This window comes from Coccinella septempunctata, chromosome 9 (assembly GCF_907165205.1).
Source record: "Coccinella septempunctata chromosome 9, icCocSept1.1, whole genome shotgun sequence".
Taxonomy (NCBI): domain Eukaryota; kingdom Metazoa; phylum Arthropoda; class Insecta; order Coleoptera; family Coccinellidae; genus Coccinella; species Coccinella septempunctata.
Window position 1 is genome coordinate 13,958,914 of NC_058197.1, and position 26,904 is coordinate 13,985,817.

The 26,904-nt window shown below is 44.3% G+C and overlaps 2 protein-coding genes across 2 annotated transcripts in view; one reads left to right on the top strand and one right to left on the bottom strand.

The window, feature by feature from the left end:
* Positions 1–26,904, bottom strand: part of LOC123320929 — a 191,412-nt gene that overhangs the window by 137,065 nt on the left and 27,443 nt on the right. The gene's annotated exons all lie outside the window — the stretch shown is intronic.
* Positions 1–26,904, top strand: part of LOC123320927 (calsyntenin-1) — a 125,412-nt gene that overhangs the window by 71,314 nt on the left and 27,194 nt on the right. The gene's annotated exons all lie outside the window — the stretch shown is intronic.

The window sequence follows — 26,904 nt, forward strand, 5'->3', positions numbered from 1 at the left end:
TCGCAGACTCGGAGGTTTTGTAATCTTAACTACTGGCGTTCTTTTTTCGTTCTCTTTTTGTACGGTCGTTTCCGCCAAGTCAGCGTAGTTTGATTTCGAACGAGGGCACAATGTAGAATGCAGATTCGAACTGGTCGATTAGCGTGCAAGTAAACGTACTTTTAGCCATATACCGGGTGGACCAAATAAAAATGAAAGAGTCCATCCGAATACTCCGTAAGGAAGGGGTACACATGAGATGAATGGCGAACACACATTTCGATGGCCAAATAAAATTCTACCCCGTCCTTCAGGCGATTCTCAGCTGAGAACGAAAGATTTCCCGAACGCCGTCTTTGATGGGGCAAAAAAAGAAGTAGAATTCGATAAATTCCCATGTAAAAAAACGCTCAACCCCCCAATAACCTCACGCGGCGTTGAACGGCTTTGATGTCCCAATCGGCATATTCAGGAACGAACAACGCGAAATGGTTTTTTCATGAAATCGGCTACATCAAAGAGCACCCCTCTTAATTCCGCACGAATTCGATTTTCGCGAAATATCCCGCGTTTCTACTAATCTCGAAGGTGGAAAAAAAGACCATCGATTCGTATGAAAATCGACAGGCAGATCGGAAATAATTGGGCGAATGTATGGCGCAGAGACCGCGCTTCGATCTGGTCGACAGACGGCATCCTTTCATGTTCGAAAACGGATACGACCGCAACTTCAAATTTCGGTCGCCGGGTAATTTATGGGCTTCGGAAATTAATGAACCGTGAAACCCGCGCGCGGTCGGTTTCACGGCAATTTTCTGTACACGGTGTCCCAAGCCGGCGAGTTCTAAAAGAACTTTACCAACCGATGAAATGAGGTGATTTATCGGACGGAGAGAAATCTACGAGAACCGTTTTTTTCGAGGTTGGAATGGAAAAATTATCTATTTTTATACGCGAGGGCCGTAGGCCCGAGCCATGTCTGAGGCGAATCGCGAGGGCCAAAGGCCCGAGCTACGGTTGAAGCGACCAATTTCAAAACGGTCGATAGCGAGTTTGGCGCGAGTCCTTGTCGTTAAGAGAGTCGAGCTATCCATAGACGTCGAGATCGAATTTCTACGAGAAGTGTACCAATTCCGCGTGAGAGTTGCGGATACTCTATGTCAAATCGCGAAAAACCGAATCGTGCCCAGTTGACACGACCCAATAATACCTAAAAAATGCTTAAGGAAGAAAGTGAAAATTTTGACGTTTCCCCAACAACGAATCAGAATCATAGAATGCCGATTAACTTGAGGTCAAAACACAAAACGTTTATTGTATATCGTATATATCGTTATTGTATCTATGCAGAGGGGGTTCTGAGTCGGTCAATTAGCGTTGTCTACCACCGCCATAGAGTTCGCAATGGAGGTTTGGGAATATCAGTAGCGTAGACAAGGGCAAAGTCGGAGAGGACATCGTCAATCACAGTAGCAGTTCACCTCAAGCTTTGAGTACGATACGTGTTTTACTATCGCAGTATAAGCTTGAGGTGAACTGCTACTGTGATTGACGATGTCCTCTCCGACTTTGCCCTTGTCTACGCTTCGTATATTCCCAAACCTCCATTGCGAACTCTATGGTGGTGGTAGACAACGCTAATTGACCGACTCAGAACCCCCTCTGCATAGATACAATAACGATAGATACGATATACAATAAACGTTTTGTGTTTTGACCTCAAGTTTATCGGCATATTCTGATTCGTGAACTAGTGAAAATCATTTAACTCAATCATGGATTTTCAACCAGTATATATCTGAGGCGAATTAGCCCGAAAAGGTGAATCTACCAACAAAGGTGATCTACGAGGTTACCAAATTTAAAACGGCCCATAGCGAGTTTGGCGCGAGTCCTTGTCGTGAAGAAGAGTCGAGCTATCCATAGCAATTTCGCTTGAGAATTGCCGATACTCTATGTCAAGTCACGAAAAACCGAATTGTGCCCAGTTGCCACGACCCAAAAATACCTGTAAAATGCTTAAGAAAGAAGGTGAAAATTTCGACGTGTACCAAATTTATTGCTTTCATGACAGACATCGGTGATCACAGAAAATTACGGGTTATGTACAATCGACGTCACGATCAGATTGTGGTATTAGGCATTTCGGAATGACATATCTAATAGGTTATCTATGGTCACTTGAAGGGCAAACAAGGCATCCATGACATTCATGGTACAAAACTTTTACTAGACGATATTCTCAATAATAGTCAGTTTTCTATCATACCGCACTTTCTTGGCACCATTGAAGGATGAACAAAATTAAATTTTCCACTCGAAGCCACAATATCATGAACCTAACCAACACTTGTGTGTAAACGAATACACGTCAGTTTGACAATGATGAGTCCCATCGCGGACAGGAATGGGTAGTACCGGTTCCACTCTAAAGCGAAGCGTAAGAGTGCTTCAGACCACGGTATTGAAATTCATTAAATAATGGTTTTTCAAGGCAAATCGGCCCGAAAAGTTAGGCTCCTGGTCTACTTGCAAGAAACTATCAAAGATGTGACATAGGAAATAGGCAAGAACAACAAGATCTTTAAATTCCAGGTTCCGAGACACTCTGGAAACAACGAATCAGATTCAAAGAATACCGATAAACTTGAGGTCAAAACACAAAACGTTCATTGTATATCGTATCTATCGTTATTGTATCTATGCAGAGGGGGTTCTGAGTCGGTCAATTAGCGTTGTCTACCAACGCCATAGAGATCGCAATGGAGGTTTGGGAATATCAGTAGCGTAGACAAGGGCAAAGTCGGAGAGGACATCGTCAATCACAGTAGCATTTCACCTCAAGCTTATACTGTGATAGTAAAACACGTATCGTACTCAAAGCTTGAGGTGAACTGCTACTGTGATTGACGATGTCCTCTCCGAATTTGCCCTTGTCTACGCTACTGATATTCCCAAACCTCCATTGCGATCTCTATGGCGGTGGTAGACAACGCTAATTGACCGACTCAGAACCCCCTCTGCATAGATTCAATAACGATAGATACGATATACAATGAACGTTTTGTGTTTTGACCTCAAGTTTATTGGTCCTCTCCGACTTTGCCCTTGTCTACGCTACTGATATTCCCAAACCTCCATTGCGAAATCTATGGTGGTGGTAGACAACGCTAATTGACCGACTCAGAACCCCCCCTGCATAGATACAATAACGATATATACGACATACAATAAACGTTTTCTGTTTTGACCTCAAGTTTATCTTTCTCTGATTCTGATTCGTGAACTAGTGAAAATCATTTGATTCAATCATGGATTTTCAACCAGTATATATCGACCACATCAATTCAACATCAATAAACATGCCAGAAAGGAAGCAAAAACTCGTTTAATTACCCTAGAATCTTCGTGTGGCGTAGGAAAAAGCACCCACGACAAGACTATGTCTACGGTTAACCCCCGAACCTGCAAATATCCAGAAAATTCACCGAACCGCTTCGAATTCGAGCAGCGATCCACCGAAATCGAAAAACTCCCATAGACATTCCAGTTTCTCCCCCGTTGAGCCCCCGTGAAAGGTGCCGGGCTTCAATACCGAATTCATCGGGACGAATTTACATCAGCCCGAAGTGCATCGCGGGATTCTTCCCTCGTCATTACGAATTTATTTCGCCTCATCCCGGATGCCGTGAGCCTCTTTCACGTACGAGCTCATCGGGGGTGTTGATGTTTCCAGAAAATTTCATTACCATCTCCGCAAGTGAGATAGATGGCGTTGACGGCGCACTTGATGAAGACGTTCAGCTTCGAAATTAGTTTTCCGCTTTATTTTCGGCCGGTGATTCGCTGGAGGAAGTCTCGTAGATTCTTCTGGATGACGCTGAGGTTGTTTGACTTCAGACATTGAATTAACTAACACAAACAGCATTCTCGCATATTCACTGATAATATTGTTACTCATTATCACGCCAGGTTAGACCGTGCGCACTCCGTACTAATTGGGGACGCCCTAATTTTATATGTGGAATAATTCACATAAATCATCGTCCTTCCTATCCCCGAAAATCTCTGGAAGAGACTTCATTAAAACGTTACGCAGCCCGTTACATCAGCCACCGTCTCTCCCCTTCCCATGCATAACGAGGGAGGGTTAAAACCGACGTTGCGCCCTAAAAATACATCCGCACATATTTTTTTCCTGGAAACTGAGCGATGGCAACGACGTGTTTGCATATCATTTTCCAGTCGGCAATTTTCGGTGTATTCAGTCGATTCGAACGTGCTGGAATCGACCATCGAGTATGTTATTCATGACGGAACTGTGACTGATGATGGACGCCTGTTTGTTCTGAACATACCGACGGAAAACTGGGATTGATAAAACCGAGCGGGGATGTTCGAGCGATATATGTACGCTTATATATTACTCGGTTACCCAGATTCGCGTGTACCAATTCGAGGTATTGAATAAATATTTGCGAACACATCTGGGAACGTCCGAACGATGAATATGTTCTATTCGATTTCTGGATTTATCGCCTGCACTGCTCGAAAATTGGGGTGGATACTCGGGGGAAGACTTGTACTTGTATCAAATCCTCAATACATACCATTGGAAGAGGCGTATTACACACCCACAAAATATGGTCCTCGTGTCATTCAACGGCTCAATTGAAAAATTACAAGAAATCATGAGAAATGTATTGGAAATGCCTAGTCTGCAATGTCAGAGCAATTACACCGCTTAGCTGAACCGCCGCAGATGATACAAGAGCTTGGCAATGCTTTGATAGAGCATGGCCACATGAGATTTGTGTGCAGGGGCGTTGTCCTGCAAAAACAAAACACCCTTGAATAGCTTTCCACGTCTTTTCTCTTAAATTTTTTCCCGTAGAGTGGTCAGTAATGTCGAATAGTAATCTCCGGTTATTGCTCCATCCTCATCCAAAAAATCAATCATGGCAATCCCAAAAAACTGAAGCAAGAACATTTCCAGCAGATTGTTGGACACGAAACTTCTTAGGTCTTGGAGAACCAGAGTGTCGCCATTCCATCGATTGTTGCTTTTTTTCTGGATGGTAGAAATTTACCCAAGTCTCATCCATAGTAACAATTCGGTTCAAGAAGTCTACATCGTTATAAAATCGAGCACAGATCTAACGCGATGCTTCCACCCTTGCAAGCTTTTGATCAACATTAAACATATGGGGATTCATTTTGCAGCAACGTCCAAATTGACTTGAACTATATGATGAACGCGTTGGTATGAAATATTCAGTGCTTCAGGTATCCGTTTCAGCCCAATTCGACGGTCTGATAAAATCATGTCATGAACTGTATCGATATTTTCGGGGACTGGCACAGAAACTGACCTTACCGATCGGTCATCATCTTCAATGGAAAATTTTGAAGTTGCAGTCCAATTCTGTACGGTCGCATAAGAAGGACTTTGATCACCAAGGGTATTAAGCATATCTTCGTAAATCTGCTTATCTCTTAACCCTTTTAGATACAGGTACTTGATGGTAGCTCGATACTACAATCTATACTTCATTCAAATTCATTTTAGCAGTCGGTTGGCCATGAAATAATTTTCTCAAGTTTTTGTAACTAGAAAGAAGTTAGGTTGGCATTCATGAAATGTCGTTAATGTCATAATGCCGTTGCCACAACTAATATCAATTTTTATTACGAAAATGCCGAAAGTGATTGAAAAAAGAGACAGGGTTTCAGGAAGCGCTATTTAGAATTCAGGTCCGCTCATTCAAATAGTTATACCCTGATATTCTAAAATCCACAATACGTCAGACGGTAGCGAACATATTCGATGTAAGAGAATTTATTTAATGTTTCATCTGAATCTAAATGACTTATATTTCAGCTGGATATTTCCTTAATATGTATTTAGATGAATAGCCACAAATACGCGCAAGTTGCCCTGTCACTTGTTTATTCATGTGAAATTTTCGTTCAAAGGTGAAGTTAATCTTAACTTGAAACTTCCTTCGATTCCTTTCACTTATATTGATGCAAGACGATTTTTGTTGAAGAATTTAACATTCTTGTAATTATCTGTTAATTCCTTCGGGAGATACCCATTCCCAACTACTGCATCATATGCATTTCACCTTCGGGTTAATATTTTTGAAATCTACAAATGATGTAAGCCAAAGAAGATAACGAACATTAACTCTCCTAGTGCATATTATGATATTATACTGATATCTTGTATTTTCCATGCAAATAACTGGATTTGGTATGCCTTCAATCAGTTTGTATAAACTTCAATTATGTTCGTCACATATTTTCCGAAGAGATTCGACATTGTGATGAAATACGTAATAACAGAAACTTTTACGTAGAACGGGCAACATAGCGTTGATTTAAAACCCAAAAATGTTTTGACAAGCTTCATAACCCCACATTTTCGTTCTATACAGAGTGAAATGTGTCAAATTTCCATGGCCAACCGACTGCTAAAATAAAATTGAATGAAGTATAGTATCTATTATCTTCTTTCTTTCAATTTATTGCGTGACTTTGGTTTACTTTCTTAACCTCAAACTTCACACTGACACTTCTAATGCGTTATTGTTCGTTGCTATGGTAACGCAATATTTTTTTATGCGTGGATCTGGTCTAGGCTAACAAAGCAGATATACGAATTTGCAATACTAATCGGTACTGAATATCTGGTTAGGTCCACTCCTATTTTTGTTATTCACTAACGATTTATCAAACCTTCGAGTTCAAAACTACCCTTCAGGCCGTTTAAACTGGATGAGCCATAAAATTCCCTCAAGAATGCACTGAATTTGTCTGATGCAGAGAGCGAACCAAGACAGTAAGAGTCTCTTTATTGCACTCGCTTTCACGTTGTTCATAAGTTAGTTTTCCAAAGTATCCTCACTTCTTATTCTGGTAACTTCCAATCCGAACAAAATCGATCCGCAGGTACCGAAACGCTGCATAAATTTCAATCGTAACTCATTACGCGAGATCACGCGATCGCCGAGCTCGGGTAATCTATATAGAAATTGAGTTTCTCAAAGTATTCGCGAATCCAGGAGGGCGCAGATGATTTCGGCGTTTTTCGTGCGAACCCTCGGATAATTCGGCAGGAGTTATCAACTGCGAACGCGCTCGATTTCCAATCGAATTCCCCGACCAAACTTTCCCCGATAACTTTTCCATAGTAGGCATATTTGTATGCCGAGTCAAGATTCTCTCTTGGGGGGGTCGATGCAGAAGTTTCCAGCGGGGGAAATTCGGCTTCGAAAGTCCTTTCGACGAATCCGAGAATGAATTACGCCGATTCCGTGTCGATTCCTTCGTCGAACGCGTCCCCAGAAAGGGATTCTGGGGTGTTGAAGACAATTAAATCGAGCATTACGATGCCTGGACGGTTTTACCCTCGTGGTCGAAGTTCAAAGTCATGATTGTGAGTGTCTCTCATGGGGCAGATGCCGAAGGGAGTCAGAAGAAGTCGTGGAAAACCCTAAGTACAAAGGCTAACATGTTCGTGCATCACTAGAGCTATATGAAGGTAGGGGCACTGAAGATCATTGAAAATCTCACACCTCTTCCTCTAATGAAAGTCATATTAGATGTGGTCATTCTGAGACCATCTAAGGGGTTTAAGAGCTCTGCGATCTGAGTTATTAGAGTTATCATCCTGGAGGATGTAACTCTAGAACAGGTCGACCAGTTCCAATACTTGGGAAGCTTCTTAAATACTAGGGCTAACCTGGACACGTAAATTCACTCAACCCTATCAATTCGGCATCACGGGCATTCTGGAAGCTAAAGAGAGAGTGTTCCAAAAGCACGACCTCAATCTGAAGACCAAGACAGCTGTTTACAAGGCAGTGGTCCTCCCAACGTTTCTTTATGGAAGCGAAAGCTGGACGCCCTACAGGCGACATATTGAACAGCTTGAACACAACAACGTCATCTAAGAAAAATAATGCACATTAGATGGTTCCACAAAGTTCATACGGAAGTCTTGCAGCTCGCGAGTTGTTTAACAATTGAGACTCAAGTAACGAGGGCCCAACTCAGTTGGAGCGGCCACATTCTGAGGAAGCAAGTGTGGAGGTCTTTGGTCCACAGTTATAATGGAGACTCGAGAAGAATACAGCGGCGGTCAAATCTAGTTGGTGACTATCCATGCTCGGAGCGTGCAAGGATATTTAGGTCACGGTTGGGTCTCCTCAGTCACAGGAGGGCACACAGTCGCAAGTAGCCCTAAGAAATTATAGGTTTGATCTCACCGATAGTATGGTTTTTGTGTCTTTTCGTAGATTTATTCCCGGTAACGGGATACAGCAGCAATGAATTTTCCCAAAACTCTTCCTATACCACAGAAACCTTCAGGGCCAGTATGTGGCCAATATATAGCCCCCTCCGTTTCCTTTAATTCTCGAGTGATCGGGATCCCAGACTAGAAAGACCTTATCGATCACACGGTAGCTCCGAGCTCTGATAACAGCTTGACTATCAAATTGGATCACATTTCCGATAGTATTTCTTCCTGAAAGGCACTCGAACAGAATCTGGTGCTGATTGTTCGTTCATTCAGATGTCTCTCCTCGTCTACTTTCAGATATCTTGTCTGCTAGCTCTGGAGGAACAGAAGAGGGCTGAAAATCTGGTTCAGCTTCTGTCCATCCTTTGCCAAGAAGTTCACTATGCCCTTCACCAGCATGTAGGGCTTCATCTGTTTGTATACTGTTGTTTCTCAGCAAGGATAACCCAACATATCCAAGCTCTCCACTTGGTCTTTTATTAGATTGTAAATTTTAAGGGAGTTTTGTCGTCTTGCAAACCCGTCTGTGCCACTATGTCAGCTACAGCTCGCCCGCCAGTTCCAGAGTTCTAATGAACTCACCAGTTTCTGGGATAGCTCCAAGGAGGTCACTTCCTCCACCTACAAGTTTGTCGTCCGAAGCATTCTTGCGTTGGTGGTCAGTAGTTTCTTCCTGCTCTCCACAGCATCTGCACTCCTCAGTTTCTGTGTAACACCTCGCATTGTTAAAGCTCCCAAGGAACTTTCCGAAATGATCCATCCTCGCTAGAGTGTTTGGTACAAACTTCTAATTCCCGAGCTATCGAAAACCAACAGTTCCCATATCTTGGATCCTCCAACCCAACGAAAAACGAAAGCTCATGAAACGATTCATAACTCGTCTAATCGGAATATGATTCCGCATTCGAATGAGACCAATAATTCGAATCCCATTTACGACCCGTCTGAGTCGATGCCTATGAAATATTCAGGGCTCATATTCGGTTCGAAATACGACGTGAGACTTCACCTATCGAATTTTCAATTTCCTGTTATTTCCTCGCCAGGTTCAGGCCCACTAACCAGACGAAACCCGATACCTGCATTACTCAGATGTCTAGATACGACGCTATAGGAAACAATGAATTCCGTCTTACAAGGTTCTCACTCGACGATTCGATATCGGTTACATTGGAAGAAATTCCCGGATTTGTATGTAATGCGATGCCAGATACCGGGTGGCACACCTGGGACGCCTCAAATATTTTCAATTGAATGAGTTAATACTCCAAGCGATTATGGAAAAAGTCAAATCGTACTAAATCTGATTAACTTGGGGGCCTTTCCATGGGAAACTTAAAGCCGGGGTCCAAAAAGTCATCTTCATCAACATGGTGTCTTCTTATCCATGTCTCATCGACGTCCTTCTGGGAATTGGTCTTCCAATTCCAAGATTCCAAGACAAATTATACCAATTCACGTAGAAAAGTTTGCTCCGATTCTCGTGCTGATTATGTAGGGCTATTGGTGCAAATCTTGATAAACAGGATATTGATATCCATACCTCCACAATAATACATGCTCCAGGGTCGAGTAATCAGACCTTGTTAAGGTAAACAAACTTGTCAAGGTAAACAAATCAAACTCAGTTCCTCAGTTCGACCACAGTGACAAAAGTGAGGTTAGAACCGATCAGGGATGGGTGGTACCCATAGGACTTATTGTATTTATTTTATGATAGTTGTAGTGATTGTTTTTCTTTGATATTTTATACCTATATCTATCTTTTTCTGTTTCAGGTGAGTTGAAAGCAGAACACAGGGGATACACTATCTTATGCATAACCAATCGGTGAGATCTATATATTTATGAGGAAATTGTGGGTTGAAAATGCCACGGTAATAGGCACATATGTACCCAATAAAGGCTGGGTCTTTGAACTATACATAAATTTTAACTTCCTTTCGAATATTTCCAAAGAATAAGCGAATTTTTTCAGGTATCATAATTTCCTTTCAAACTCCCTTCTAAGAGTTCATAATGAGGTTTATTCATAAACCAAAAAAATAGGATAATCTTCAATCGGCTTACGGCTAACGGAACAAAAACTGATCTCCTTGAGTTCGCCTACCGAGAAGAATCAAATCACCTCTGTTTTTTTCTCTTCTCCGGAAAACATCCCACGACGTTATTAAAAAAAAGTCAGTTCGGCGCTGAATCCCCGTGGTTTACCGAAAGACCTGCCCGCCAAGCAACCCTGAACTCATTAATCTCCCTCCTTCACTCCGAATCTCCATATAATCCCTTCATTTTCGAATCGGCCGACGCCGAAGATGAGCAGAGAGACGAGATAAAAAAAAATGGAAATTCATTTTTCCGGGCAGAATGGAGGGTTGTTCCGTTGTAAGGGAGGCAATCAGGCAATCATACCGGCTGCTTTTCGATATCACAGTGTAATTTAACGCGCCGCTTGGCCCTCTACGACTTCGCCGAGCGGCATCTGGCGCGTCTCCTACTCCTGGGCCCATAACCTGTCCGATTTTATCTCGGATTTTTCCGGAGCCATCAGAGCGACAGGGGTGGAATGGCTCTGTCGGCTTTTTGATGAGAGAAGGAGATACGCAATGAACAGCGATAAGCTACCGTTTTCAGTTACACAGTTTTTTTTGTGTGGAGAAATCTGGATGAATTTCTGATCGTGAGATTTGGATCTTTTTGATCTCGAACATTTTGCTTATTTGCTGTGTTTCCTTTGTGGATGCTATACTGTGTAGATATGCCTGCATTTCCGCATTTATCGATGCTGAAAGAATGGATGGGAAGCTTTATGATCTCGCGCAAATTTCTGTCATGTACATCCTCGGCTAAAAGCTCCGGCCCCATCTAACTAGTTTAATGTACTCCCCTTTCAATTCGCCGGCAGCTTTTATGTACCGACTCGCTCTATGCGAACTCCAGCCGTAGGGGGCCAAGTGTTTGTTTATAGACCACTCAATTTGTCCATGTCCTTGCCTCGCAGTGGGCGCCAAGGCCCTGGAATAAATAGCAAGCCTCAAATACACCACGCAGTCTGGACAGCCGATGTCCACTTTAATGGGGTCTGTTTGTCATACGCCGTTCCAACTCTGGCCGTGGATTCGTTTGCTGACGAGTAAGAATTAATTATTCTGCTGGTCCAACGTGTTCCATTAATGATGGAATTTGATGACGTGAATTGCAGCAGCATATTACATTTAATTTTGGCTTTTTGAAATAATATGAGTTGATGTGGAAAGCAGCGATGTGTATCGGAAGCTCTTGGGCGCTGCTTCCAATTCGTAACAAGAATGGTCACCCATCCAGGTACCGTGGCTGTACTAGCTCTTTGTGTATTAAGAGTGATGCTGATGGTTGACCCTATATATGGTAAGAGTATGTAAAGTTCCTCGAAGGACACCCTGTATATTATCGCTCGGTAATCTCTTGAGATCGACAATGAATTTGCGCTCGAATTACACACAAAATTTTCTCTACAACTGAGCAGTTCACATGACAATCAAAAGTACAGTTTCTACAATTTTTTATGACAATTCCAGACGCTGAAGATAATCTAGATGAAGCCGGAGACGACGATTCTGTAGAAGTCGAAACATCTAAACAACTGTAGACCGGTTTCGGGATCGTTGTCCCTCATCCGTACAGTGTAGTGTTGAATATTTCAACCGGAGGCTTTGAGCGGAACCGAGGTGTCGTTTTGAGAAATATTAACAATTCCCATCACGATGCGCCATCTCTCCCGCAAAGACTGAACCAAGGTTCGACGCTTTGTCTGGATGAGTTTAAAATTGTTCCGCCATTGTTACTGATTGAAAAATCTACACTTAAGGTGATTTCAATTTTATTATTAATGCTTTCTTCGATGTATCCTTTGGCTGTAGAAGAACTTCTCTAGCCTCCATGACGTTTCAGTTGAATAATTTCAACTAAAGGAGTAGATGACGTCCGACGAAAACTGTGGTCTGTATACAGGGTGAATCTTTGACCCGCACAAATATTTTAAGAGTAGTTTCTTGACGCCCAAAGGATCACTTTTTTCTTATACTATTTTTTTCCCAGACACAATACAGTTTATTGTCTCGGTCGTTCAGCTTCTATTGTTTTTCGAATATGGCCTACTTCACCATCTAATCGTTTGGTACAATTTTCGCCAAAGACTTCGACTAAGAAGTTATTAAGAACAATCGTACAGAAACAACTCAGAATCGTCTTTTCGGGAGGTTCGTCTTAATTCAGCTGTCGTTTTCAAGGCGTCATCGCGCCGGGTTAGATGCATCGAGTAGCCTACCAAAATAAACGACATTACACCGATACATTCAGCGTGCCGTATATTCATACATTCAGGGCCAATGACTAAACCGCTAAAACTATTTTCATATCAAAACGTATTACTCATTGTTGCTAATAAAACGCATCCCGTAACGCGGCGACAATGTTTATTTTAAAAATAAAAAATCAAGGCCTCACGTATGAGTTCCGACCAGAACTAAGCGACATGACCGAAATTTCCTGCTTATCACACGAATACGGAGCGTGGACTACACGTTGAAGACATTGCCGTTCCAATAATGCGAGCTAGTCTTGCACAAACGTAGGAAACCCCAGAGAAGTTAAAAACATCGGTTTCGGGATCACTGTCCCTCATCAGTACAGTGAAGTGTTAGATACCTCAACCGGAAGATTGGGCCTTGAGCGAAAAAGGTGGGTCGCTATGAGAAATATATTCAAATCCCACCTTTTTCGCTTAAGGCATCAAACACTGCACTGTACGGATGAGGGACAATGTTCGCATAGTAGTTTCCGGGAACAAGATATTTCAAAAATTGGGTAACAGAGGTCCGGTGATCTTGCAGGCCATGCATAGTCGAGAATGAGCTACGTAGATAAGAAAGTTAACAACTAGCTTATTGTTATGAATATACGGGAAATATGTATCAATATCCTCAACTCCTGACGAGCATTTCCGTTCCGCGAAAGAAATGGACAGAGGTTACAATATCACGTTCGTACGTGCAAGTCGAACGAGCTGTTGTCTCAGCTGGCATGTCCGACAATTTTCGCAATGCGGATCGGAAGAAGGCAACTCCCCACCCACGTTTAAAACTCCTGCATCATAAATTCGAATATGGTCGATTTATATTCATATCGTGTTCCTGCCAGATTCATCATAGTCAGCTTCTCTGAATTATTCTACCCGTAATGAAGGAAGCAGTGACTAAGTGAAAAATAATCCCTCTCATATACTGCAGTGACGCGCATCATTCGGTTTATATTTCTCGCCTTTCAGTTAGCGTAATGACATCAGGTCCTGTCTCGGATGTTTGCGATTATGTATTCGATAGTTCGTATAGACTTAGCCATCAAGAAACAAGGGCGTCTCCAGCCTTTGGGCAAAGGGTGGGCGAAAAAAATCAGAATAGAAATAATGAACTGGAGGTAGTGTAGGATGTTTCATCAGTTTACAGTAATATACAGCGTTAGACTTTGACTCATAGTAGATTCTTGAGGACAGAAGAAAAACTGCCCCTACAACAACCGACGACATCCGACAACTGCCGACAACAACCGACGACAACAACCGACAACACCCGACTACAACCGATGACAGCCGACAACACCCGACAACTGCCGACAACTGCCGACAACAACCGACATTAGCCGACAACGCCCGATAACTGCCGACAACACCCGAAAATAGCCGACAACACCCGACAACTGCCGACAACACCCGACAACAACCGACAACTGCCGACAACAACCGACAACAGCCGACGACAACCGACAACAGCCGACGAAAACCGATGACGGCCGACAACACCCGACGACACCCGACAACTGCCGACAACACCCGACAATACCCGACGACACCCGACAACACCCGAAAACAGCCGACAACACCCGAAAATAGCCGACAACAACCGACAACAGCCGACAACAACCGACAACTGCCGACAACACCCGACAACACCCGACAATACCCGACGACATCCGACGACACCCGACAACACCCGACAACAGCCGACAACACCCGACAACTGCCGACAACACCCGATAATAACCGACAACTGCCGACAACAACCGACAACAGCCGACGACAACCGACGACAACCGACAACAGCCGACGACAACCGACGACGGCCGACAACACCCGACAACTGCCGACAACACCCGACGACACCCGACAACACCCGAAAAGAGCCGACAACACCCGACAACAACCGACAACAGCCGACTCAAAAATCTCTCGCGATCGACAGTTTGAGCACCGCCGCATTAGGCGTCGGTAGCGTCCATACAGCTCGCTTGATCCAACCAAAGATTAACAAGATGCACTCTACTATGTTGATGGATCAACTGCCGACAACAGCCGACAACAACCGACAACTGCCGACAACACCCGAAAACAGCCGACAACTGCCGACAACAACCGACAACAGCCGACAACTGCCGACAACAACCGACATCACCCGACAACTGCTCAGCTTTAATGGTTTTGTTCACTGCTCGCCTCTTCAGTGTCTCTGATCGATGATTCGATGTATTGTGTCATCTAATACCCCAGATATGTCCAGGAATATGGCGATTTCTCCGTCCTGGAATATACTCTGGATGATTTGGGTCACCTTATACTGAGGACTCTCAATTGATCGGCCACCGAACAAAAAAGAACATAGAGCGATCACCGAACCCATATGTACCAACATATATGTGATCAAAAATTGCAATAAATCCACGAACAGCGACAAATTGGAAATCCTACGTCTCGTTTCTAGTGTTTGCAAGTGCGAAACCCGTTCTCGTCCGGATGCCGAAGGAGGGCGGCGGCATTCATCACTACGTTATTGCGGCCGTTTCGAGTGTATAGATGGCGAGAGATCTGTTTGCCGACTACCGTATTTCCATGAAAAAAAAATCGACGTCGTATATCTCCAGAGAGATACGGGGATGATCCGGGCGGGAGAGTTCAAAATTTCATGAAACGCCGGGTCGGTATTTCATCAAAAAGATCGTGTTTCTGTTGATTCTGCGAATTTATGACGGCGTTGCTCCTGCCCGCTGCGAATACAGATTTGGAGCAACAATTTTTTATGCATCCCATTCCGCCTTCGTTCTTTGAGTTTTGATGGTTCCCACTCCAGGGAAACGAATTCAAAACAGGTCGTCATCACGCAGAGCGGCGGTGATATCACCATCTCTGCTATCCTTCAGGAAACCATAAGTCATGGCTGATATCAAAGAGAGCAGTTAGGTGCTAACCCTCACAAAACTCTGATTACCAGAAGGAGGAAACTAGAAATTATACCCAACTATCTGCGGTGAATCTATCTCACTTGTAGACGTAGTCAAATATTTGAAGCTAACCTTAGATCGATCCTTGGTTGACCTTCCAACTGGTTTGTGGTTAAAGCTGCACTCCTTCTGGTCCTGTCGAAGACTTTGTGCAAAACTAAGGGAATTGAAGAAACAGCTACTGTTGCTTTATGTCATCTGGTGAACAGAAGTTTCCTTTTCTTCCTCACAGAATCTACACTCGTCAGTTTCTGATATTCTCTCATACCTTCCCTAGGAATTCTGAGGATGGCTTCATGGCCTACCCAATCAATCACTAGATGTAGAGGGGTGAGGTCTGTTATGTTCTCGAATGACCTTGTTGGGTACTGTTTCATAGCTCCAGTGATGCACACACTGGTCCTGCCACAAGGATCTCTACCTTCGGGGAATTTGGGTTCTGGAGCCAAAGTCTGCAGTTGCAGACCGCTGAGTTATCTCAGCTGCATTCTGAACAGGTTAGCGATAGCATTTCGTGCAGAAATTTCCGCTCTTATCCTTCGCGTCAGAAGCCTTTTTGAAAATGAAAGGCCAATCAAAATTGTAACCACGTTTCCTCGGTTGCCTCGAGCTCCAGCTATTCTAACGGGAAAAATAGCAAACATACCCTGGTAGCTTCGAGTGCAAGACAAGTTTCTTTGTTATCTGGAGTGTTAGCAATAACTAATGAAAGTAAAATTCCGAGTTGACAAAGTTTATTCGTTGTTTCGCAATAAAGAACACAATACGCACAACTTTCAAATCCACTGTTTCACAGGGAGATACAATTACGACCGTTTTCAATAAACCTATCCATCCATTGTTTCAGTTACTGAGGATAGAAAAACCATCTGATTTCGTTTTTATGATTTATCAGTAGATATATTTTAGAATGGTTTCCAAACGTCAGTAAGTGAATCGATGTATGGAGGTTTATTTAAAATGGCTGTTAATCAATCAAGCGAAAATCACAGTGCAATAGGTGGATGAGAAAGAGTCTACTTTAAAAAACTTAGATAGTTTTTCTCGAAATAACTTACAAATAGCAATGCAAATGTGGTGAATTCACGGAGTGAGTTGAACGGAAAGGAAAAGGGATGCGATCTCAAACGCGCCACGGGTGTTACGGATTCGTTCGCCAGCCAGAACCAAGGTTTATACTTGACGGGCAATGATGTCGGAACTCAGCAGGGTTAGAACAAAGTGGCACTGAAACACACCGGTTCACCTCCGAGAGCGTTCTGCTCCCCCTGGGTTTCCACACCAGCAGATATTCGTACTAACAGTAGAGGTGGACACTGGCAAGCAAGGTAAAAACTGAGTGCGTTCTGCTCCCCTGGGTTTTCACACCAGCAGAGAATGTGAAATTAGAGGTAGAAGGACGAAACTATTGAGCATAGCCTTTATGACTGCCTGATGGCAGGAAGAGTCAGACTTGGGGCACTCATTTCTCTCTAGCCGAGTCCAGGGGACTTGAAAGACCACCCTCGCCTTAACATAGTATCATTTCTTAAGAAGGTGGGATTTAAGAGGGTGAGGGAGTCTGGTTGGTCTCACAATCAGTGAGCTCGTTATCACCATAAAGTTTCTGTATGGAACCGCAGTTTCACGTGACGACCGCTTCGGTATGAGCTTATAAAAGGAAGGGAATAAGAATCGTATAGTGTTATTATTGTGCGGGTCACGTGAATAGAAAGTAACCCTTTTATACATCCCTATCCGAATAAAACCGGAACAACCCGTAAAGTGGTGGTGGACGATTCGACCGCCCATAATCCCGTGAGTACGCGGCTCGGACCCAACGACAATCCGAGGTCCATAAATGACGCATAGTTTGAGTGGTCCCATTAGGTGCGCGCTCGTAAAAGGGGGGTTGGGTTATTTTATAATACCCCCGCGGTCGACGGTTAAATCTCATAATTAATTCGGGGGAACAGTCCATGCGAAAACAATTAATCTGGGGGGATTCCGGTCACGGAAGTCCCGGCGGGATGAACGTATAGTGAGGCAATTGTAGTTTTTTCATCGGACGACGCAGACGGGATAAATAGAGTTTTTCGTTGATGAAGACTTGTAGGAATTTGTTGTAAGTTGACTATGGAAAATGAGGAAAGCAGAAATGAAATAGAATCTCTATTTGAAGGACTCGCCTATGTAATACTATTGTAGCTAGGCGACATCTACACTCCTGTGCTTTTCGCGTACTTTTCTGCGATTTGACTTTAATTGTGTGCAGGACAAGCCGTTCAACAAATTTATAAATAAGTTTGTGTTGCGAGTACTAGTGCTCTTAGGAATTAATGTTTAGTTTTCGTTTGTTTTCCGCGAGTGCCTGAAATAAAGGAGGTAGGTCCCCGTCTTTACCGTTCAGTTTCTTAATTAGACCTACACCGGTTACTTCTTTGACACTGTTGTACTGTATCGCTTTCTGTTATATTTTATCGTACTTTACCCTGTTTCGCGAGTCTGACTTTTCCCTTCGCTATCAGTCATGGCGCGTAAGCCCTTGGGGTACTGAAAGGAAAGTCCCGTCAACCTCCCCTGTCCTCGTTCCGCTTCATAAGTGTTGAATCCGAAATCTCTTCTTTTCTATCAGTCATGGCGCGTAAGCCCTTGGGGTAGAGAATAAGAGATACCGCTCGCCGTCAGTGAAATCCCCTAGTTCGGTATCAGTCATGGAGCGTTAGCCCTTGGGGTAGCGAATAAAAGTCTCGAATAGATCCGCCCTGGTTGTGTTTCTTTTCATTGGAGAAATACAATTTATTACATCCCGATACCGTATAGCAAGTCATTTCACTTCGCGAGGTCATCCTTAGTTTTCATTTCTTCAGTTCTGGTTGGCGCATTTTATTGAACAACCTTTGATTTTTCACTGTACCCGGTATAAACTTTATAAAGTGCTCGGGTATCTGGAATTCACCAGAAAAGGCAGGGTTGAACTAAGGGTAGCACGCTTGGTGAAAAAATAGAATCTGCAGGGTTCTTGACTAGAAATAATAAGTTGAGAAGATTTGTAAAACACATGGACGTAATGAAGATATTCGGGTCTGTTGTTTTATCGATTTAATTAAAAGAGCATACTCAGCGCTAAGAGCTACGAAATTATTCTGCTCATTCCAATGATTAAATATTGTTCGAAATCATCCAGGACTACGAGTCCAATTGAATTCTGTAGCTGAAGGAAGCAAAAATGAATATTAAACAGTTATCTGAGGCGATATTCCAGAACATATTACAATCTCTACAATTGGTTCGGAGATTATAACAACCGACCCTTCATCGGAAGTTCACTAATGACGTTCGCAATTTAAATTTCTCCGAAGAATGTTAGCAGCCTTCGTAATCGTCCCTTCGGATGAGGTTATACGATTTTCCTTTCAATCTCCCTTAACGACACCCGTTCAGATCGCTGGATTGGTCCAATCCGCAATTATCCACCTTTTTCCGACGGTCCCGTCCGACAAAAATCCATTTATCCAACTTTATCGAGTGTCCCGGTTCGAAATTCTACGAAATCATCTCTCGGTCATTTGTTCCAACTTTCCAGCCCTTTGTCTCGATTCGAAGAACGCGGTTCGATCTCCCGTTTCTAACGCTGTATCGGGATAATGGGATACGTTTTCCTGTACGGCTTCGCGTGCATCCGGAGAACCTGTGCGGTTTTGGTTGTTTCGACGAATTTCAATCTTCTCTCGCTAATGGAACACGTCGGGAACGATGTCTTCTAGTAGAGGAGACAATCTAGGTTTGCGAAGACGCAGCCAATCGGAAGCAAATAGAATAGTTTCTTTGGCAACGGCGTATGAGCAAGCTGAGCGGTTTGGCTTGTTTTAAATCTGTCCAAAAAGAGGTTAATTGAGTCACAACCATGAGCGTCTCAAGCATCAGCTTTGGACCTGCGCACTGGCGATGACTTGAGGTGTACCTTCAGGTCTATGGTGTCTCCCATCAGAGCTGATTTCGACGCTATACCATTTGTGGATCGCCCTCCGGAGTTTCAAAGGAGATTATCCTATAAGTCATCCTCTCTTAACAGGAATTTCCTATCCGAAAACTGGATTGAACATATGGGTTTATTGAAGCAACTGGACTCAAACCTCTTGGCAAAACCTTCGGATGTTATGCCAATCATTTTCGATTTCGAAACGCCCTTTGAAACGGTCATAGCTGACCTTCCTAGTGCAATAAGTATCGTAAATCGTCTGGACAGAAGGTCATCCACATGGTTTACAAATGGATCAAAATCAGAGAGGGGCACCGGCATTGGCCCTAAAGCCCTGGGAAGTGAACCACCTAGTTTACAGACTGAGACACTGGCTGTTTACGTCTGCGATCAGGAGTGTCTTGAAATGAACCTCAAAGGAGCGCATATCTATATCATCACGGACAGCTAAGCCAAGCTGAAGTCCCGGGAATCTCACTGCCAGGGTTCTCTGTTGGCATGGGAGTGCCATAATACCATAAAGCAACTGGCCAGAGGCAATAAAGTGACCATACTATGGGTGCCAGGGTATTGTGGTGTTGAAGGAAATGAAATAGACGATGAACTTGCAAAAAGAGCATCAAGGTTAACAACTGCTGGAACTGAGCCTTTCTGTGGGCTTGGAAAAGACAATATCCATTACAGCCCTTTTGGCGCCGTTAGTCAGGGTACCTAAAGATTTCACTTATCAGGAGAGCAGGAACACGCAGAGGTATACGTGATTTGCAAGTTGATTTGGCGCGGATTTCCCTTGGATTTCACAAGTCCAGGTCGGTACATAGCGCCAGGCACTTGGAATTAAAAATCATTTCCCTCATAGGGACTTAGAAAAATTTCGCCTTGTTACAAGTTGGCGGAAGCGCCGGTGTATAACATCATTAATATATTACAAGTCCAGGTTGGCACATTCGCCTGGTACTTGAAACAATTTCAACACCCGGTGCATAAGAAATTCGGTGACCTAAAAGCTATCGTCGTTGGCACACTGGACGTTGTTCGGCTACCCTCGATCGGACCGCACCAGCTCGAAGGAGATCCAGCTTCATTGTGAAGAGCAGGGAAGAGGACGGAGATAACCATTTAAGGAAGGCATCTGAGTTTTTATAATTATCCCAGATGCTACCGTCCCCCCAACCCCCTACGGGGTTCAGCTGCGTCTGCCAGAATGGTAAAATCTACCCCTCTGCGAAAGGGCTCTCACAACATCGGAGGCTTTACTGCAGAGGCGCCCCAGTGGTAGATCCCAACTCCTGCTCCATTTGTCATCGGTCATTTGCCACCTATATGGGGATGCGGCAGCATCGGAGACAGGCTCACCCTGAAGAGTATAACCAGGAATTAGAGGAAGCAGCAGCTTCCAACTTGAAACGACCCTGGACCGATGATGAAGTGATAAATCTTGCTGCGGAAGAGGCGGAATATACCGGCAATAACCTCATCGCCTACCTGAGTGGATTATCTGGTCGCTCAGAGGAGGCCATCAAAAAACGAAGAAGAACTCCCGAATGGAAAAATGCCATCATTCGCCATCGGGAATGTAAGGAATTAGAGGAGAGAGCCCGAAGAGAGGAAGAAGAAACGCTACTGAGAGAAAACCTGGACAGTATCCTCGAAGAAGTGCAGGCCGAACCTGAGCTTGTGGAGGAGGAACTTATTGGACCAGAGCCAATCCCAGAGGGATTCCGACCGATAGTTGGCGACCCAGTGATGCAGTATATTCTTGATGTAGCCCCAACTCTGGAAGAGGAAGAGGACATCAGATTTGCTGCTGAAATATGCACTGGAGGGAATAAGATAAAATCCCTCAATGATTTTGCCCTCGAAATTATAAAAAAGTACGGTAGAGTCAGGAAAAAAGGCCGAGCCCCTCCAAAGACGCCCCTCCCGACCTCTAGGAGAAAGAAAAGAGCTGCCGCATTCCGAGATGTCCAGAGAAAATGGGCCACTAATAGAAAACAGCTTGCCGAAGAGATCATCGAAGGAATGGACCCAATTACTCAACAAGAGAGGCCATCCAAAGATGATATTGAGAGAGAATACAAGAACATTCTCTCCAAAGAGTCTCCGCCTGATCCAGCTCCTATGAAATCAAGAGCTGAGACCATCAACCTGTACCGCCCTATCACTGAAGAACAACTTGTGGAAACCCTGAAGTCAACCAAGCAGGGAGCAGCGGGTCCGGATGGTATCACTCTGCGACAGATGTCCAAGATCCCTAGGTGCAAACTTATACTACTTTACAACGCCATGCTTCTGCTTAAGTCTGTCCCCGCTTGCCTCAACTCCAGTAGAACTACCCTTATTCCGAAAAAGAAGGACGATCTTTCCAACACTAAGAACTGGAGGCCCATTACAATCTCGAGCCTCCTTTTGAGGGTATGTAACAAAATCGTCAACAAGAGACTCATGGACGTACCAATACATACGAACCAGAGGGGCTTCGTTAGTGTGGATGGAGTCTTCGCCAACAACATGTCCCTTCACACTATAGTGAAAGCTAAGAGAAGAGCCAGAAGGGGTTACTCCATAGTTGCTCTCGATATCTCTAAAGCGTTCGATACGCTGTCACACGCAACTGTGGAGAGAGCTCTAGAACGCAAGGGCATCGACAAAAATACTCGCCAATACATCATGGCCAATTACAAGGAAGCCTCAACCACCATATCTTGTGCCGGGGAGGAGATCTGTACCCTTCCTATTAAGAGAGGTACAAGGCAAGGTGACCCGATGTCCCCCTCCATCTTTAACTTCGTATTGGACGAGGCAATAGAAGAACTGGAGCAGCAAAATGGCATTTCCCTGGGCGATCAGAGGATCAGCTGCATGGCATATGCGGATGACCTGTTGGTGATGGCGGATGATGTGAAGCTGGCGAGAAAACTGCTGAACATCTGCCAGGATTTCTTTGACCTGCACCACCTGAACCTCAATGTGGACAAATGCTTTGCCATATCGGTGGGGAGAGCACCTGGACGGAGGCTGTTCGTATACTCGACCAGCCAATTTCACATCCACGGCAAACCCGTCCGACAAGTAGGTGTGAAGGAAATGATGGAGTACTTGGGGAATAAGTTCTCGCCCATGGGAATATCTAAGTGCTCAATCTCCAACTTAAGAGCACAGGTGGATAGAGTCTGTAGAGCCCCACTTAAACCTGACCAAAAGCTCCAGATATTCAAATTCCATCTGATCCCTAGGTACATCCACTCTATGCAGAACCCCCGAATACATCTACAGACTCTGAAGGCAGCAGATAGAGCCATTAAGTGGGGCATAAAGAGGGCACTACATCTGCCCACCCACGTGAGCGATGCGGTCATCCATGCACCGCTAAGAGAGGGTGGCCTGGGAGTATTCTGCATGCGGGACAAGATCCCCATTATAATCTCCCGTAGGATGCAGCGACTAAGAGGAATCACGCCAATTCTGGACTGCGTCGTAGAGAATTCCTCAATCTGGATGAACAGGGTGACCAAGATGATAAGACCGCCAAACGCCACCACTGCCATGAAGGACAATAATAGGGCCAGTGAACTCCACCAATCTTACTATGGCAAGGGACTGAATGCACTTAAAAACCATAAGATGTGCAACACGTACATTGATAACCCTCCCAGATACTGGTCAGGTGAGGACTATGTACGGGCAATACAGCTGCGGTCAAACTGCTTACCAACAGCAGGCCTGCCGTACAACCAAGGACCAGAAGCCGTTTGCCGTGCGGGATGTATGCAGCGTGAGTCACTCTCGCATGTCCTGCAAAGATGTAGTCTTATGCACTGGGAGAGGATAACCAGGCACAACTACGTTGCTTATCGCCTCGAAAACATAGCGATAAGAAACGGCTGGCAGGTGACGAGGGAGCCCAGGATTAGGGACAGGGAAGGAAAACTTTTAAAACCCGACCTTCTTCTAACTAAAGGTCAGCACGTCATAATATCTGACGTTTCAGTTAGCTGGGAGTGCCCAGAGCCTTTGAGCATGGCTTACGCAGTTAAAAAAGCCATATACTCCACTCCCACCTTCCTAGAGAAGGTTGAAGAACAATACCCCGATAAAATTATCGAAGTACTTCCGCTCATTGTGGGTGCTAGGGGAGGATGGTGCCCTGAAAACCTGAACATCATCAAGATGGTTGGCGCTACGGATGCGGATATTGGAGACATAATCCATACCGCTCTGAGGGGTGGCTGCATCATACACAAGCAGTTCAACCGTGTGGTGTGGCGCAGTTCTCGTAGGGTTCGTGTAGTTCGTCCCACTGCAAGATCTCAGTGGTAAAGCTTCAGCTGGTCTCGCGAGTGCGGGTACCGGTTGTGTGTTCGGGCTACTGGTGCGGCTATGGATGTTGTTCGAGAGAGTTTGTTTGTGCGATAGTGTTCGTGAACTTCGTTCTATAAGTGGTGTACTGACTTGTTCTCTCTCTGTTGTTTGTCAAAGATGTGATGTACTGGTCTATTGTTTTTTATTTTTTTAACTTTTGAACCTGACATTGAGTCATCTCTGAGGTCATGTGACCCATTAGCTTAAGATTTTGATCTGCTTGTACTGCCTGTAGTCTGAATACCGAATAAAGCCTTATAACAACGGTTCAACAATGGGAGTTGAACAACAGAATAACCCTCTGGGGAAACACTCCTGGACTTACTCAGTCAAAGAAGCTGAGCTTCGGGTGATGATGGGACTGCTGACAGTTCTGACACTGTCGACACTGTCGGTACAAGTATCCTTTCTACCATATGGAAAAGTCAGCAGATGAGATTTGTGTGGCTCTGTGGATCAGAAGCAGAAACAGCTGAATACATGGCATGCAAGTGCCCAGAGCTGGCTGGCCTGAGAACCGTTCGTTTGGGGAAACCGGTCCTGGATACTCGCGAGGTAACCGTCAAGGCCCCTAGGGATATTATCGGTTTTATCAACACCACTGACGACCTCCTTGGGTTCCTATGAATGAGAAGAGTAGAGAACAACAGCTCTACATGGTCGCAGTTCCCGAAATGCTGGCCTTTCTCCTCAATTCTTTGCGTTGTCTTGTGATCTACGCGGTGTTCGATACCCAACTGCCGAAATAAGCATCTGTTTGGGCATTTCTCAACCGTTTTGAGTGTCATCCTTCCTGCTCAGCTTCGAAAAAAAGGTTTCAATCACGGTAGATAATACAGTAACTCGAAAAGAATAAGTTCCCAAACGCCCATCGCATATGTCAGCGGAAATATTGCACAATATATTACGTAACCATCTGGGCCCATAACCTGACACAGATAAATTTAATCTCCCGACATTAAAACGAACCCCGACGACGTCTAGCCAGTTCGCGATAGACACGAAATACCAACTCCTTATAAGGCATAAATCGAAACTTCGATTTCCAGTTTCTCGTCCTTCCTACTGACCGATTTAACGGCCGGCCTATCCGCCATTTATCGGCTTCTTCATGCAAATGAGAAGTCGAACACGCCGCCATTTAGGAATGACCCGCGTCCGCCGCCGGGCGTTTTGAAGTGTGCATTATTTATCGTTACAGTCCTGACGCGACGTACGCTGTCGTTAATTGCCACTGGGGAAATGGAACAACAGTGAAAAAGAAGACTATTATTTATCGTTATTGCCGTTCTTGGTGCTCTGGATACGACAGCGAGTGGTCTATGGCCCGTATGTGAGGTTTTTGCGTCGGGAGATATTTCCAAGTTGAATTTTTTGTTTCGCTCGTCTGGAGAAGCAGATAATGATTGAGGTTTTTCCTGGAGTGGTTGGCTCACTCTCATTGTTTCCGGTGAGGGCTACAGTAATGGCTAGCATGAGACCAGATTTCAAATGACTCTAGCTGTAAATGCTGGTGTGGCGAGAACGAAGTCAACAGTTTCATTCATTGCTGTATCCCGTTACCGAGAATAAATCTATAAAAGACGAGCAGACTTACAATTTCTTTGGGCTAATTGCGACTGTGTGCCCTCCTGTGACTGAAAAGACCCAACCGTGACCTACAGATCCTTCCACACTCTGGGCAAGGATAGTCAACCAGATCTGGCCGCCACTGTAATCTTCTCGAGTCTCCATTATAGCTGTGGACCAAAGACCTTCACTGTGATCTGTCTATTTGTTCCCAGTTATGATTGACATTAACTGATTGATGAAGTATATCCTTGAACCGCTTATACTGGCCTCCTGGTTTCCGAGCTCCCTCTGTGAATTCGCCATATAGAGCTATTTTGGGAAGAGTTGTGTCTTGTATTCTCAGAATGTGACCGCTCCATCTGAGTCGGGCCTTCGTTACTTCGGTCTCAATTGTTATACAACTCGCGCGTTGCAAGACTTCTGCATTTGAAACTTTGTGGAACCATCTGATGTGCTTTATTTGTCTTAGATGACGTTGTTGCGTTTGTTCAAGCTATTTAATATATCGCCTGTAGGGCGTCCAGCTTTCGCTTCCGTAAAGAAGTGTTGGGAGGGCCAATGCTTTGTAAACAGCTGTCTTGGTCTTCAGATTGAGGTCGTGATTTTGAAACACTCCATCCTTTAGCTTCCAGAATGCCCGTGATACCGAAATGATACGGTTGTGTATTTCCGTTTCTAGGTTAGCCCTAGTATTTATGAAGCTTCCCAAGTATTTGAACTGCTCGACCTGTTCTAGAGTTACATCCTCCAGGCTGATATCTGTTCGAAGGCTTTCTGGCGGACTTACCAAGATTTTGGTTTTGTCGATATTGAGTCTAAGGCCTAAAGCTTCGTTTATATGTTTATAGGTTTCCAACATTATCGGTGGATCCTCTGAGGTGCTAGCGATAAGTCGTAGTCGTCTGCATATTGAAGTTCCGTGATAAACTTTCTACGGGTTTTTGCTCTGAGGTGCTTCAGTCCTCCATCAAATCTTAATCTTAATCCAACACCTCTTACAGGCATACTCATGTCAGCAATTATGGAGACGCAGCTATGGCGAAAATATTGAACAGTGAAGGCGCTAACACGCAGCCTTGTTGTATTCCAGAGTTGGTTAAGAAATGGTCGGTTGTAGAGCCATTATCCTATATTCTAGCGGTGTTGTTGGTATGGAGGCTTTTACACACTGATAAGAATTTTTCGGGTACTCCAAGTTGTCCCATGATTTTCCATAGCGCTCTCCGATTGACCGAGTCGAAGGTCTTACTTAAATCGATGTGGGCTGTATAGATCCTTGATTGTTGTTCAACGGTTTAATCTGCCCACAGATCTTATCTGCCTCATCATCATCGTGATTCGATTGTAGAACCTATTATTGTTCACACCGAGCCATAGAAATAAATCCACCGTTTCCAGACTTTCGAACCAGCCTGTA